The sequence below is a fragment of the Panthera pardus genome, unplaced genomic scaffold (genome assembly GCF_024362965.1).
Source record: "Panthera pardus isolate Hobbes unplaced genomic scaffold, ASM2436296v1 HiC_scaffold_13, whole genome shotgun sequence".
Classification (NCBI taxonomy): Eukaryota; Metazoa; Chordata; class Mammalia; order Carnivora; family Felidae; genus Panthera; species Panthera pardus.
Window position 1 is genome coordinate 102,304,752 of NW_026526688.1, and position 15,618 is coordinate 102,320,369.

Consider the following 15,618-nt stretch of genomic DNA (forward strand, 5'->3'; position numbering starts at 1 on the left):
CTGCTTTTCACAGAGAAGGTGATCAGGGTATATGTTGATGGAGTGCTTTTAAATGGCAACACTTTAAGCTTTATTCTGAAGGCCCTACAAGCCAGTTGATTAACTTTGTGTAAAAATTAATCCATGGCAATAAGCACTGGGAAGAATCATATAAAACCTAAACCAATGAATATACTTAGAGTGGTGGGATTCTTTCCCCCTTAACTTTGTGGAGATGTTGTATGTGCCATAGACAAAATCAGGGAGAGATACAAGGTCTGTCTAGCAACTTGTGCCAGTGGCAGGTTCAAGCATGTGGCTCATGTCTACCTGAACTCCTAGAAAGCAGCCTTGTCACCCTGTGGCTACTCCCCACAGGCTCTGATGTCTATTTTGGCTCCAGACTTGTGACACCAGTTAACAAGGTTCATTCTGTCCCAAAGCACAAAACAAACTGTGCTCATTTGATTAGCCCAAACTCTGTTAAAACCCTGTGCTCAGAAGCACATAGTTGTGTTGGATACTTAAGAGCTTCCAGTGGAGCCCATGGATAGAAGCAGGGATGCTGGGGGATGAGTTCTCCCCCGCCCCTCACTGTGGGTGTCATGCCACTGGGGAAGAAATACGGGAACAGCTGGAGCGAGGCAGGGCCCTTGGCAACAGAGCGTGGTGTCAGAACCCAATTTGGTGAAGCAGAAAGCCGTTGGTAGTTACATCAGGAGTGCCAGGTCCTTTCCAGCTGCCAAAAGAGAATGACTGTGGGTAGGTGGGTAGAGCAAAGAGGTGAAGGGAACAGTGCAAGCCCATTTCCAAGAAGGGGTGGGAAATAAGCGATGGAGAAGATGCCCTCAGAGCTGTGACATGCTGATGCCTACTCTGTGTGGGAGGGAGGGGGTCGTCACAATCTGTATTAAGTGAGTTACAGATAAGGTAAGGTTGCTGTGCTCGAGGAGCTGTGTACTTGACACTCAGTGATAAACTTTCAATGAAGTCAAAGATGGGCTTTGTTCATGAGTTCACGGTGGCTCCACACAAGAGGTTTAGAACCTAGTACAGGGCTCCTAGCGTCTCTGTGACAGCTCAGTCTTGGCACAAAAAAACAACTCATTAGAACTGCAAGCCTCTTGGGGTGCCTGGGTGGCTCAGTTGGTTAAGCGTCCAACTTAGGCTCAGGTCATGATCTTTCTGTTTGTGAGTTCCAGCCCCAATCAGGCTTTGTGCTGACAGCTTCAGATTCTGTGTCTCCCTCTCTTTCTGCCCCTCTCTCAATAATATATAAACATTAAAACAAAACAAAACTGCAAGTCTCTTGTGTGACTTCTGGTCCAGAAGAGGGCTTCTTGAGTTTCAGGAAGACATGTTGGTAGAACCTCAACAATCCACCAGGCTTTCCAAAGAAGATTAAGTAGTCCAATTTACCAGATATGATCCCTTGAAAATAAACTTGTCTAAATATGAATGAGCAACTTCCTGGAGGAGGGATGAAATATCAGTATTTAGTATATCGATTCCTTATCTGTAGTTCATACAGACCCTCTGCGTAGAACGGCCACTAAGTGTCACATCTCTACAGGCGCCTTCTTCATTGCTTTTTTTCCCCAATGCCTTTTTGTTCTAGACACCTGCTTGCAGTCTTTTTTTTTTTTTTTTTTTTTTTTGGCAGCTCAATAAAAACTGGTGGGTCCAAAACGAACCAACTACAAAGCCTTGAAATTAATGTTTCTCTTAGTTTTATTTTACTAATCCCACCTCACTGTGCTTGTTCACATCACTTTGAGACATACAATATTAAATTATATAGCTCTTTTCCATCTTTTGCCCTGTAAATGTTACCTGTTTCTTTCATCTCTCACTTTAGTCTCTTCGTAAGCAGAAAATAAATATTCCTTAAAGATGGGATGCATCTTTTATTGTTTATTATTTTATCTGATACATAAAGGATGAACTGAGAACACCACAGATAGAGAGTTAATAGCAAGGGTTTTTATTTCTTTACTTAGAACCTGAGACAGTACATGTGCAATTAGACCTTTAAAAACCTTTTGTTGATTTATCAGATTATTCTGTTTGTGGTTTGGTTTGTGAATCTATCTTAAACAGGTTGTTTGGCCTCTTTCAACATAGTTTTATTAACATATTTTCCAGATCTAAATTTTTATGATTTAACAATAAAACCAATCCACCCCAAACCACTACTTTATTATGTTTTTTTCCTAAAATCTTCTGGAATATAACAACAAACTATATTTGAATGAATAATATTGATGTTGTTAAATTTGAAAATAGCTCCAAATGACTTTTTGGACTTAGAGTATGCTCATCTTTGAAAACAATTCAGGAAGCTATACTCGTGTCTCTTCACATTGGTGAAATTGAATTTGTGCTCTTTGCAGAAAGCACTTTGTTCTAAATTGAAGATTGTATTTGGGATCAAATTAGGTTATGTATGTGAAAGTGCTTGTTAATTGGTCTATAAATATATGTCATTAGTATGAGTAATGATGATGGTCATTATGCAACAGCCAAAATAAATTTAGGTAGTGAGGAACTGGGACCTCACCGGGTGTGGCTGGCACTCACGAGATAATTAGACAACTAGGTGCCACCAGTCTAGTCCTTCTGAAACTTTATTGTGCATAGAAATCACCTGGAGGGGTGCCTGAGTGGCCCAGTAGGTTGAACGTCTGGCTCTTGATTTCGGCTCAGGTCATTATCCCATGATCATGGATGGAGCCCCGTGTCCCTTAATCTTAAGCCTGTTTAAGATTCTCTCTCTCTCCCTCTGCCCCTTTCCCCTGTTAACGCTCTCTCAAAAATAAAAAATTTTTAAAAATTAAAAAAAAAGAAAGCACCTGGATATATTGTTAAAATGCTTCTTCAAAAGCTTGGACTCAAGCTTAATTTCTAACAAGCTTCTAGGTGATGCCAACACTAGTGATCCACAGAAAACACTTAGAGCAGCAAGGTTCTAGCCTTCATAAAAGTTTCTGATTAGGAAGAAAAAATAAAAAGGAAAGAGGATAAAGCTAAAGACTATGTTCTTTGAAGTGCTGTCCATCTATAATGGGCTCATATTATATAACCTTGGTACTTTGCACCCCTAACCACACGCATGCATGTACACACACACACACCTAGAAGTACCTAAATAATCCCAATCAAGTTTGAGGTGGGAGGAGAAGGTAGTTGGGATGTAAGAGAATAAGCAGCCTAGTGTGCTTTTAAGGATATTTTTTATCATTATCCCCCTAAAAGCTTTTTGAAAAAGTATATTTTCCCTAAAATATTTTTTCCTTCTTTATTTTTTATTTTTATATTTGAAATGCATCTTCTTAATCTTAGAACATTTTTTAATTTTTATTTATTTATTTTTTAATTTACATCCAAGTTAGTTAGCATATAGTGCAACAATGATTTCAGGAGTAGATTCCTTAATGCCCCTTACCCATTTAGCCCATCCCCCCCTCCCACAACCCCTCCAGTAACCCTCTGTTTGTTCTCCATATTTAAGAGTCTCTTATGTTTTGTCCCCTTCCCTGTTTTTATATTCTTTTTGCTTCCCTTCCCTTATGTTCATCTGTTTTGTATCTTAAAGTAAAATTTTTATTATAAATTTAAATAGCAGGAAAGGATGTTGCTTATGGATGTTGCAAGTATCCATATTTCAAAATAAAGCTATTTTATTACTCAATGGAAATGTAGATTCTACAGTGATTTGAAACATCATCTTCCATTTAAAACATTAATAAACTCATTGCTAACAGAAATTTCATGTTGTTTCTTTTTCTCGTTCAACTTCCTTTCTAATTTCACTTCTCTATAGACGCTTATCCTAATCTAATAGGCTTTCATGTTGAAAGTCTTATAGGGCTCCTGGGTGGCTCAGTCAGTTAAGCGTCTGACTTCAGCTCAGGTCATGATCTCACAGTTTGTGGTTTTGAGCCCCGTGTCAGGCTCTGTGCTGACAGTTCAGAGCCTGGAGCCTGCTTCAGATTCTCTGTCTCCCTCTCTCTATGCCTCTCCCCTGCTCAGACTCACTCTCTCTCTCTCTCTCTCTCTCTCTCTCTCTCTCAAAAATAAGTAAATGTTAAAGAAATTTTTTTAAAAAGTCTTTTATTGGCAATATTATTGTGCTTCTTCACATCAAATATATATCCTATGACCATATATGTAAACTAATTTGTTTTGGGGTTTTTGTCACTTAAAAAGCAAACTTCATTGGAAATATATCTCTTACTGAGATGGATGGGGGAGGATATTTTATGGTGCCATGATTAAAGAAATTGTTTAAAGGATTACTTTTGAATTTGGCAATGTACAATATTTAGATTAGGAATAAGTAAGAGGTAAGTCTTTCTTGTTAAAGTGGGAGAAAATTTGGAAAGAGGAGTATGAATAGAGACCCTTGACATATTACCAAGTGAAAGAACCCAATCTGGGGGCACCTGGGTGGCTCAGTCGGTTAAGTGTCCAACTCTTGATTTTGACTCAGGTCATGATCTCGCAGTTTGTGAGTTTGAGCCCCACATTGGGCTTGCACTAACAGTGCAGAGCCTGCTTGGGATTCTCCTTCTCTCCCTCTCTCTCTGCCCTTATCCCTCTCATGCTCTCTTTCTCTCTCTCTTAAGTTAAATAAATAAACTTAAAAAATTTTTTAAAAACATTGAAAAAAAAGAAAGAATCCAATCTGAAAAGGCTACATACTGTATGATTTTAACTATATGACATTCTGGAAAAGGCAAAACTGTGGAGGCAGTAAAAAGATCAGTGGCTGCCAGGGATTACTGGGGAGGGAGGAATGAATAGGAAGAGCAGAGGATTTTTAGGGCAATTAAACTACTTTGTCTAATACTATGATGGTGGATACATGTCATTATACATTTGTCAGAATCCCTAGAATGTAAACCACCAAGAGTGAATTCTAATGTAAACTATGGACTCTGGGTGATTATGATGTGGGTCAGTGTAGGTTCATCAACTACAACAAATGTAGCATTCTGGTAGAGGATGTTGATAGGGGGGGAGGCTGTGTGTATGTAGGGGCAGAGGGTATATGGGAACTCTATACTTACTCCTCAGTTTTGTTGTATACCTAAAAGTTCTCTAAAAAATAAAGTCTAATAAAAAAGAGACTGCTGGTGACTCAGATGATTTTAGGAAAAAGTACATGGAAGTTGAAGATTTCGACATACCCATAAAACTAACCATGCTTGTCTGCTCTTTAGAAAGTCTTTATATACCGTCAGGTATATCTGAAATCTACTTTGGAGACCTTTGGTCTAAGGTTATGGGAGAGCCAATAGACAAGAAAAATGTAGGAAATATGGGTTATTCATTGAAAAAAATGGTCTGGGGGAAAAGCAGGGTAGACATATAAAAAAAAATAAGGGTGGATCTCTACCTTCCCCAAAATTAAATTCTGAATGTATCAAAAATTTTTTTAAAGCCCTATAAATGCAATAGTAGAAACATGATCTGGAGAGTGGTAGATGTGATTAGTGAGGCAGGCAATGAAACATACAGCTGGTTTATATAATGATGAGAGAGCTCATCAGCACTGTCAATGGTGTGTTAATACCTGACTTGTGAAATAATAATAAAAATAATAGTTAACTTTTATTGAGCACTTACAATGTTCTGGGCAATATTCTAAACTCTTTACATGTATTAATGCATTTGATTTTCACAACAAGCCAGCGTTGAGGGTATTATTATTACCTCCGTTTTCCAGATGAGCCAGTTGAGCCACAGAATATTGAAGTCACATGATGCTTGGGATGGAAGCCAAGATTTATTAATTCAGACAGCCTGGCTCTACACCCAGGGGCTCAATCACCATACTCTGCTATGAAGCAATGCTTATTTCTATGTGTTTGTAAAAAATGTTAGATTTACAGATTAATGAGTATTAAATTTTGACAAGTTGCATCTACAGTGATAGGTTTAAACAATTTGTACATTTACTTTCCTATAGAAATACTTTATTTTTCTTAATGTTTATTTTTCAGAGAGAGAGAGAGGCAGAGAGTGAGCAGGGGAGGGGCAGAGAGAGAGGGAGACACCGAATCTGAGCTGTCAGCACAGAGCCTGATGTGGGGCTTGAACCCATGAACCGCAAGATCATGACCTGAGCTGAAGTCAGACACTTAACCAACTGAGCCACCCAGGCACCCCTAGAAAAACTTTAAAGAAAGACTGCTTTTCATTAATAGTTCAGTGAAAAAACAGAATTACTGTATCCCTTCTACCTTTCACTGACAGAAGAGTATAATTTTCACATCTTGGCAGGCTTACTTCACAATTTAATTCATGGTATTTAAAAAAATCATAGTGTGTACATAGTTTTAGAAACACACTGTTATCATGCATGAGTTATTTTACAAACATGATTATCAATAGTTTATCATGGAATTATGGGCAAACAGTTGTCCTTTAAATCAATTTTCTGCTTGTATTGAAGTTGAAAGCAAATGTTGTCACATTAGTTTCTTGGCAGAGTGAGTCTGCAAACTTATTAGAAAGGTATGAGTACCAAACAGTTCTAGCTTTATAATACTGTCATGAAATGATTATTGTGATATTACAAAAGATACAAAATAATCGATTGTCAAGTGCTTGATGACAAAAATACTCAATGCTCTTTAGTATTAAATAATCTTTAAGATGAGATCAATTTTTGTTCAAAATTAGATGAAAATTGTGAAGCTATTTTCTTATGGTGATGGGGATGTAGAAAACTTCATTTTTAAGCCTGTACAATGGAGGTTTTTTGTTTTTGTTTTTTGTTTTTGCTTTTGCTTTTTAAGTTTTTATCTTAATTCCAGTTAATTAACATATGGTATTATATTAGTTTCGGGTGTACAATATAGTGATTCAACACTTCTATATGTCACCCTGTGCTCATCACAAGTGCCCTCCTCAATCCCCAGCACCTATTTAATTCATCTCCCCTCTGGTAACCATCAGTTTGTTAAGTATCTGTTTCTTGGTTTGTCTCTCTGTCTCTCTCTCCCTCTCTCTCTCTCTCTTTTCCCCTTTGTTCATTTGTTTTGTTTCTTAAATTCCGCATATGAGTGAAATTGCATGGTATTTGTCTTTCTCTGATGGACTTATTTTACTTCACATAATACATTCTAGTTCCTTCCATGCTGTTGCAAATGGTGATTTCATTTTTGATGGCCAAATAATATTCCAGTGTGTATATATACCTCCTCTTTATCCATTCATCAGTCGCTGGACACTTGGGCTGCTTCCATATCTTGGGTCTTGTAAATAATACTGCCATAAACATAGGGGTGTATGTATCCCTTTGAGTTAGTGTTTTTGTAATTTGGGGGTAAATACCCAGCAGTAATTACTGTGATTACTAGATCATAGGGCAGTTCTGGTTTTAACTTTTTGAGGAACCTCCAAACTGTTTTTTTTCCAGAGTGGCTGCATCAGTTTGCATTCCCACCAACAGTGTAAGAGGGCTCTCCTTTCACCACTTTCTCACCAACACCGGTTGTTTCCTGTGTTGTTGATTTTAGCCACAATGGAGTTTTATTTTTTCTAATCTGAAAAGGAATATAAACATTGCGTATGGTCACACTGTGTGTGAAGTACTGTCCTTAGCAGCCTACCTGGGAGGTCTTATTAATACAACAGTCTTTCTCTGATACTCTTTCTTACTTGGAAATGATATGGGCTTAATCAGAGAAGTTGAAGAACTATGTGTAGTATGCAGGGGCAAAATAACCTCTTGGCAGCTTGTAGACTTTCTTATGGGTGGGGTCAATTTTACTTAAAAGGGAGTTTGATAAACTGGTAGAAGCTAGCTTAGGTTGGTGCTCAGGCTTCCTGCATAACAAAGAAAGCAAAGGAAAGAAAATAATAATTTGGTTGGGAAGACAGTGTTAAAAGGAAAGAACACCAAACTTGTATAAATAGCCAACCAGGGCCTTTGGGAGCCACAGAGCTGTCTAATGGATATTTGTTTGCTCTGTGGTCTAAATTCTCCCTTTAGTCTCCCTTCCATAAATTCTCTGTTTTTCAGTCATGCTTTGTGGAGTGATTTTTCTCTTTTAGAGGAACCCATGTTGTGCTGAGTCCTGCTTATGATTTGCATATAGTGAAAAAGTGATTGCTTTTGGGAGCAGCTGATATGTAGGTTACACGTGAACAACTCTGCTTACTTGAAGGAAGTATGTCATGGCTGGGGGTGAACAGTGAGCAGTGGCTAACTTCTTCTGTTAATGTGTCCCAGGCCCTTCGGGGAACAAACTGCTTTCCTTAAAGAAGGCGCTCTGGATTCCAAGCCTACCCTGTCGTTGTGGCAGCTGGGAGCAATTCACACAGATACTCTCACTCTTCCACCACCCCTGGTTTTGGCAGGAAAAATCATAAGTCATTTGAATTTTGGAACTAGAAGGGACATGGAGATAATTATGTTCAATTCCCTAATTTAGGGAACAGAAGTATAGAGAAATTAAAGACACGCCTAATGTTATGGCTCATGCTAGCAGGGGATGGTGAGAATCCAGGCTTCTTAAGTTTCCAACCAGTGTTCTTTCCACGACACCAGAAAATCTGAAGAAATCTGGAGAAGAAGGAGGAAAAATCATACTGGCAAATATAGCTAAGGCATCAGCGAAATGCTGAAACTGATATATGGCTGTTTTCCTCTTGCAATAAACTTTTGAGTTTTCATCTGAAAAAATACACAAGATAGAAGAAAACATGAAGAGACAAAAATGTAGGTAGCAGGTGCTAAGTTTTGTGCATTGAGTTGTGTGTTCATCTTTTCTCATAGGTGAGAAATGGTTCAACCACCAGCCGGGTGGGTGGAGAAAGGAAATTCTTGGTGGCATAAGTTTCAATCATAGCCCACCATCTCAGCCATAGAACACATGAAGAGGTCGTGATTATGAAGGGCCACACAGAAGAACCAGGTGTGCAATAGACTACAAGGAATATGCATTTTCTTCAGATGTCACAAAGCTTCGTATTCATTACTGAGTAGTCACTATAATAGCATCACTTATTTCAACCAACAGTATCCACGATAGAGAAAAAAAAAACACACACACACACCTCATGACAGTAGCAATATTCTAATACCACTAATTCAAAAACATCCTGTACATTTTCTTTTTGCAGTGTTTTTCAGGTCACAGAAAATGGTGGGACAATCTCTTCATTGCTGAATTTATAATCTATACTTTTTGGATTCTTGACAAATGCTTTGAAAGTTACTGTATCTATGGTGCTGTTCATCTTGGTGTTTAAATGCTCATATCCATTAAGCCAAAAGAAAACACACATGAGCCATAAAAAGAGACTTTGCCTCTCCCAAGCCAGCAGCCTCTAGTCTGAGGTAATAATTTCAGTGGGAAGGATGAGAAGTTTCCTTAGACGGATTCCAGTGGCTTCCAGACAGCTGATACAAAAACCAGAGGGAGGGTTGGGGGGGGGCAGTCATTGTTGACTGCTTTATGGTAGGGATTACAAAAGGAATATCCAGATTTATTCTCTGTTGGAGGCCTTAGAATCTCTCAGTCTCTTTCACTAAGAATTTCTGTTTAGGTTCTAACCAGTATTTATGACAATGGGCCTTCTAATATGACATATTGTAGAGGCAATAATACCAAACCTATAGCTTAACCACCATGGAGTTGTTCTCTCTAAATAAGAAGATCCCAGGGAGAAGTAATTTTCTCATATATTAAATAGCATTGTGGCTTTCTGCATTAAGCATACTTACACGCTATGGGAAATAGTTCTTTGGGGGGATATAGTATGCCTTCCTATAACCGGTAGCCAAAGTAGATTATTTTAACGATTTAGACCTTATGGTAAAGCTCCTATTTTACTCAAAACAAAAGGTATCTATAAGAGTAGTATATGCATACAATAAAATATGTATTAGTCAGGGGTCTCCAGAGAAACAGAACCTATAAGGAGATTAGATAGATAGGGAGGGAGGGAGATCTGCTTTACTTAGTCTACTGGTTGAGTGTTAATTTCATCCAGAAAAACACTCACAGATACACCCATAATAATGTTTGACCAAATGTCTGGATACCCTGTGGTCCAATAAAATTGACAAATGAAATTAACCACTACAGAATACTATCCAGCTTACAAAGGAAGAAAATTCTGACACATGCTATGATAGGGATGAAATTTGAGGACATTATCATAAGTGAAATAAGCTAGGCAGGAAAGGACAAATACTGTATGATTGCACTTATATAAGATACCTAGAGTAGTCAGATTCATAGAGACAGAAAGAACGGGTGGTTGCCTGGGGTGGAAGGGCAGGCGGTAAATGGGAAGTTATTATTGAATGAGTACAGACTTTCAGTTTTGCAAGATGAAAAAGTCCTGGAGATGGCTGGTGGTGATGGTTGCACAACATTATGAATGTGCTTGATAACACTGATCTGTACACTTAAAAATGGGTAAGATGATAAATTTTATCTTAAGTGTGTTTTACCAGAATTAAAAATAAAAAGAGAAGGAGGATTCTGGGAAGATGATGGGTTAGCAAGCACTAGGAATCTGTCTCCCCACTTAGACAACAATTGCACTGGTGGCATGATCTGTCCGATACAACTAATTTAGAACTTTGGAGTCTATAGCAGGCTTGCAATTCCAGAAGTTTGGACCTAAATAATCGTATCAGGGATTACAGGCTCTAACTAACAGTGATTGTGAGCTCTGGGTAACGTCAATTCTGTTGTAATTCCATGTTCCCTTTTACTCCTCTAGCCCAGGGGGCTATAATCTTGTGGTATTTTACCTTCTCCTTTTTGCTCCTTATATTCATTCAACAGCTGTGTAATTGACAACTGATTCCCAGTATTAAATTTCCCTGTGTTGGTTACCTATGGTGGTTTTGTTTTCTTTTTGGGAAACTGATAATACTTTTCCTCAATTAGATTAGGTCAATTTAGGTCATATGCCCCCTCCTGGACCAAAAAAAAAAAAAAGAAAAGAAAAGAAAAGAATCATTGTATTCCCTAAATGACTTTTAGATGACTGGGACCCACATCCCCAGTACAGTTTCCTCTAAGTCATATGAGATACACAGAAAAGAGGTAGATACCTGAATAAAGTCAGGACACTATTAATGAGGAAGACAGAGGGATGAGGTGCTTGGTTTGGTTAGGCAACCAAAGGTATTCAAGTTTACCCAGCTAGCAAGAGATAAAGCCAAGATAAATGTCCAAGTCCAAAGGACTCAAGACTCTTTCATCACTACAATACAGTGTAGGGTAGAGTGTATAGGGCTGGGACTAAGACCCAAAGCTGTGCGTTACCAGTTTGCCTATGTCTTTTTTTTTTTTTTTTTTGGTGGCATTTTTTATTTATTATTTATTATTATTATTTTTAAATTTATATCCAAGTTACTTAGCATATAGTGCAACAATGATTTCAGGAGTAGATTCCTTAATGCCCCATATCCAATTAGCCCATCCCCCCTCCTACAACCCCTCCAGTACCCTCCATATTTAAGAGTCTCTTATGTTTTGTACTCTCCCTGTTTTTATATTCTTTTTGCTTCTCTTCCCTTCCCTTATGTTCATCTGTTTTGTCTCTTAAAGTCCTCATATGAGTGAAGTCATATGATATTTGTCTTTCTCTGACTGACTAATTTTGCTTAGCGTAATACCCTCTGGTTCCAACCACATAGTTGCAAATGGCAAGATTTCATTCTTTTTGATTGCCGAGTAATACTCCACTGTATATATACTATATATATATATGTATATATTTATACACACACAATGTATATATATATACAATATATATGTGTATATATGTATATGTATATATATGCACAAATATATTGTATATATATATACATACATATATAGTATATATAGACATTGTATATATATAGTATATATATATTGTATATATATACATTGTGTGTATATATATATATATATATATATATACATACATATACCGTATACACACACACACACACACACACACACACACACACACACCGCACATCTTCTTTATCCATTCATCCATCAATGGACATTTGGGCTTTTTCCATACTTTGGCTATTGTTGATAGTGCTGCTATAAATATTGGGGTGCATGTGTCCCTTCGAAACAGCATACCTGTATCCCTTGGATAAATACCTAGTAGTGCAATTGCTGGGTCATAGGGTAGTTCTATTTTTAATTTTTTGAGGAAACTCCATACTGGTTTCCAGAGTGGCTACACCAGTTTGCATTCCCACCAGCAGTGAAAAGAGATCCTCTTTGTCCACATCCTCGCCAACATCTGTTGTTGCCTGAGTTGTTAACGTTAGCCATTCTGACAGGTGTGAGGTGGTATCTAGTTGTGGTTTTGATTTGTATTTCCCTGATGATGACTGATATTGAGCATTTTTTCATGTGTCAGTTGGCCATCTGGATGTCTTCTTTGGAGAAGTGTCTATTCTTGTCTTTTGCCCATTTCTTCACTGGATTATTTGTTTTTTGATAAGTTCTTTATAGATTTTGGATACTAACCCTTTCTCTGATGTGTCATTTGCAAATATCTTCTCCCATTCTGTTGGTTTCCTTTTAGTTTTGCTGATTGTTTCCTTCGCTGTGCAGAAGCTTTTTATTTTGTGAGGTCCCAATAGTTCATTTTTGCTTTCGTTTCCCTTGCCTCCAGAGATGTGTTGAGTAAGAAGTTGCTGCAGCCATTGCCTGTGTATATCTTGAGGGCGGCTTGGACCCCTAGATCTGGGAATGCGGGTCCTAGTTGTTGAGGTCACCAGATCTTATAGCTGGCGTTTTAGTAAAGGAGTATGGATTACAGAAAAATTCTACTTTTCTCCAATTTCTTTTTCCCTTGTGGCAGTTCAGTTTTAGTCCTATGTATGTGCATGTACATCTGCAAGCCCATGGCTGTGATTATTATCAGCTCATATAGAAGTCTGCAGACCTTCCATTAGAGATGATAGTTTCACTGCTGCCATTATTGAAGTTGTGCTGAACAAAAGATATATTGCTCTATAATGCTCAGATTTTTTATTTTGCTACATGACATAGTATTGATCAAGTCTAAAGGCACCCACAGTCACATCGACTTTTTCTAGTGTTCCTGCTAACTTACTGGAAAGAGTCTAAATTAAAGAAATAGTGGTTGGCTGTTAGCACAATCTGTCACTTAATTTTTTTTTCAATATTGCACAGACTTGGGTATATTCTGTTATGTTTTAAAACATTATAAACCAAGGACAGGGTCTAGATTTTTTTTTCTGTAGAATTATTTTTAGTGGTGAATTCTGGATTTCAAAGGCTACCCACATAATATGATCTCCCACATACCCCTCAAATAAGTTTCTTCCTTAGATTTCCCTCCCGCACTCCTTTCCTTCCTTCCCACTGGAATTCCTAAATGGTTATGTGAGATTTAAGCAGTTTATCATTTACACTTTACTTATTTCTTGAAGAGGATCTCATTTTGTAAGTATTGCAAAACTGCGTAAGTCATCCTTTTGGGATGGAGTAGGAAAAGAGGTGAGGGTGTGGAGAGCAAGTCCTATTGTCAGGGTGTTACAATAACTGTTGGTTAACTTAAGAGGACTCCCTGAGGTAGAACAACTCACTTTTCTCCTCTTCTGCAGCAGTAAACATTCCTATAGATGTTCTAATTCTAACCTAGAGGGTTTGTAAGGGTTGTGAAGAGTGTAAATAAGGGGAAATTCCAAAGAAGCCCAGCTTGTATTATGTAGAAATCAACATGGTGGTACATTTGTATATGGGGAAGAAGCAGGGGATATGGGGTGTCAGAGGGACATGTATAGTATGGCTGGGGTATTTGGGGGCCTTTAAGAGTTGCCAGGATCACTGGGGTGATAAAGGTCCTGACTAGCTAGGACAGAGCTTCTTAGGGCCTGGAAACTTCCATAGAAAATGGATCTCATCCTCAGCACATGCATCAGTGCTTTACAGGAGATCCCATCTAAGCAGAGACCATCTATCTACCTGTAACCCAGTTTTTAAGGTCCTAGCCACCTAGAAAGGTGTGCAGTGACTTAAGAACCCAATGTTAATAATCATGGTCCACAGCATATTTTGAGGTCAGAGCATGGTGCGAAATATTTCTTCCATTTCTTTTGGGTGCCTTTCAGGACAAATTAAGTTAGCCTTAGAAAGATACCTGGAGAGGCACCTGGGTGGCTCAGTTGGTTGAGCGTCTAACTCTTGATTTTGTGAACATTATCTTGTTTAGTCTGTGTTCAGATTACCATGTTTGTCTCATGCATATTTTCTTTCTTTCTTTATTTTTTTTTTTTAAAGCAACTCTTAAAAAAGAAATAAGGCAACTCTTGATTTTGGCTCAGTTCCTGATCTCACAGTTCATGAGACTGAGCCCCATGTTGGGCTCTGCCCGACAGCATGGAGCCTGCTTGGGATTCTCTCTCTCCCTCTCTCTCTGCATCCCCCGCCCCTCAAAAATAAATAAATAAACTTAAAAAAAATAAAGGTGCCTGGAAGTCTCTTTTTCTTATTCTCCCACTTTTATCCTTCCCCTGTCTTGGGGAAGCTGCTTCCATCGTGCACTTACTCCCAACAGGTAAGTCCTGGGAGGTTTCACCCTGAGGTGGTGACAGTAGAACTTTACAGCCCTTCCGTGGTGTTTTCTTAAGTCTTTAGAGTCTTTTTTTTAAGTTTATTTATTTATTTTGAGAAGCGGCGAGGGGCAGAGAGAGAGAGGGAGAGAGAGAGAGTCCCAAGCAGCCTCCGTGCTGCCAGCTCAGAGCCTGACTTGGGGTTCAAACCCACAAACCATGAAATCATGACCTGAGCTGAAACCAAGAGTCTGATGCTTAACAGACTGAGTCACCCAGGTGCCCGGGTCTTCATAGTCTTTAGAGAAGCACACTTATTTATAAGACAAACTCTTCTATTGCTACCCTTAATCACTTCTCATAAATAGCTTTGATGCTTGTTATGATAAAAGATCCCTCCCTATCAGAGGTGAGGGTGAGGAGGAACAGAGCAGACAAAGGGAGAGAGAACCCTATTCTAATATACACCATAGCTGTCCATAGCCAGGACCTGGAACAGCCCTGGGTCAATATCCAGTTGTTCTGAGACTTGTAAGGAGTGGACTGAGGAGTTGAATGATACATAAAGTCTGACTCTGAGTAGTGCCATGTTATGTGGACGCATATGTAGGGTCAACTTTGTGGACAGTAGTATGGGATTGTAATGATGTAGCCTCCATCTACTTTACCAGTTTGCATACAAGGGCTTTCTTTTTAGGTGCTAGAACCAGACAAATGCTTATCTATAGTAAGTGTCCTTTCTGCCCTTTAAATTCTTAGGTTTTCTTTCCACAGATTTCCATTAATATGCATACTTAGGTAGAGAAAGATTGTGTCTTATTTCTATGGAGTCATTTATATAATAGAAACTGAATTCAGACCATCTTATGAGGTGTATAAATATGACCAGAGGCTTAAAAGTACTGGGAACATGTAATAAGTGTAATAAGTTATTTTTTCTTGTAGCAACATTATTTCAAATATAGATCCTACTGAGAGTGACTATGAGGATATATTAGTTAATATTTATAAATCTATTTAAGCTGCTCAGATAAATGGAAAATCTAAATAGTTATGGTCAGGAAGGCTGA

General features: G+C 38.3%; 1 protein-coding gene across 3 annotated transcripts in view; it reads left to right on the forward strand.

The window, feature by feature from the left end:
- The window catches only part of SMIM43 (small integral membrane protein 43), a 44,514-nt gene that overhangs the window by 18,227 nt on the left and 10,669 nt on the right, over window positions 1-15,618 (forward strand). Inside the window, exon 3 of one of the 3 annotated variants that reach the window (XR_008421701.1) lies at window positions 9,118-9,334. The exons of the other annotated variants lie outside the window; for them this stretch is intronic. The gene's annotated coding sequence lies outside the window, so the exon portion shown is untranslated. The remainder of the gene's footprint in view (window positions 1-9,117; window positions 9,335-15,618) is intronic. 3 annotated transcript variants of the gene reach the window in all.